Source organism: Mus caroli, unplaced genomic scaffold (assembly GCF_978045245.1).
Source record: "Mus caroli unplaced genomic scaffold, Mus_caroli_1 scaffold_12, whole genome shotgun sequence".
In the NCBI taxonomy this organism is placed as follows: domain Eukaryota; kingdom Metazoa; phylum Chordata; class Mammalia; order Rodentia; family Muridae; genus Mus; species Mus caroli.
In genome coordinates, this window is record NW_028227267.1 from 117,928,357 (window position 1) to 117,929,546 (window position 1,190).

Below are 1,190 nucleotides of genomic sequence, written 5' to 3' on the forward strand. Positions count from 1 at the left end.
GGCTGTATGGTTTCACATGCCACTAGTGATGTAAGAGCATCCCAGTAGCGCCAGAGCCTAACCACCTGTCTATGACCACTCTAGGAAGTGTGTGTTGGTTGTCCTGTTAACTTACTGGAATGCCTGAAGATTGGCATATTCTCATGCGCTTAGTCTGATGATGAAGCAGCTCTTCAAATCATCTGGCCATTTTTATTGGATGCTTTAAAATCCCCATATTGTTGAATCATGAGTGTTCTTTATATACCCAAGATGCAAGTCCTTTGCCAGAAATGGGTTATAAATATATCCTCCCAGTCTGTCGCTTGCCTATTTGTGTTATTGATAAAACCTTTCGAAGAGCAAATGATTTTTGTCTGTCAAATTTATCAACTCCTTTCAAAAATCTGTGATTTTTGTGCCTCATTTAAGAAAACTATGACAAAGAACTGGGCACAGTGGGGCATAAACAGTCTTCTAGAGTCTGAGACAGGAGCATTTCCAGTTTGAGGCCATCTTGAGCTATGGAGTGAAATCCTGTCTCCAAAAGAGAAAATCTATAAATTGCAAGTAAAACTGATGAGAGAGAGAGAGAGAGAGAACTCTACCAAGGCCATAAACATTTTCTTTGGTCTTCTAAAACTTCAATAGTCTTAGGGCAATAGTCTTAGGTCAATGGGCAGGAACCCATTAGTTTTAAACTGTCTCCATACTTTTGAGTTTCTGTATGAGTGTGGTGATTTGAATACACTTGGCCCATGGGAAGTGGCACTATTAGGAGGGTGGCCTGGTTGGAAGAAGTGTGACCTGGTTAGAAGAAGTGTGTCACTGTGTAGGTATGCTCTGTGGCTTCCTAGTGCTCAATCAAGCTCCACCCAATGCAGAAGAAGACAGTGTCCTCCTGGTTGCATTCAGATCAAGATGTAGAAATCTCACCTCCTTCTCCAATGCCGCATCTAGCTGGATGCTGCCACACTTTCCACCATAATGATAACGGACTCAACCTCTGAAACTGTAAGCTGGCCCCACTTAAATAACTAAATTAAATTAAATTAAATTGAGTTGCCTTAGTCACAGTGTCTCTTCACAGCAATGAAACCCTAAAAGAAAAGTTGGTCCCAGGGATGGGGTGTTGTTGTGATGGGCCTGACCTTGCTTTTGTTTGGAGGGATGTAGATTTTGGACCTTTGGATTAGGACAGCAATGGAAGG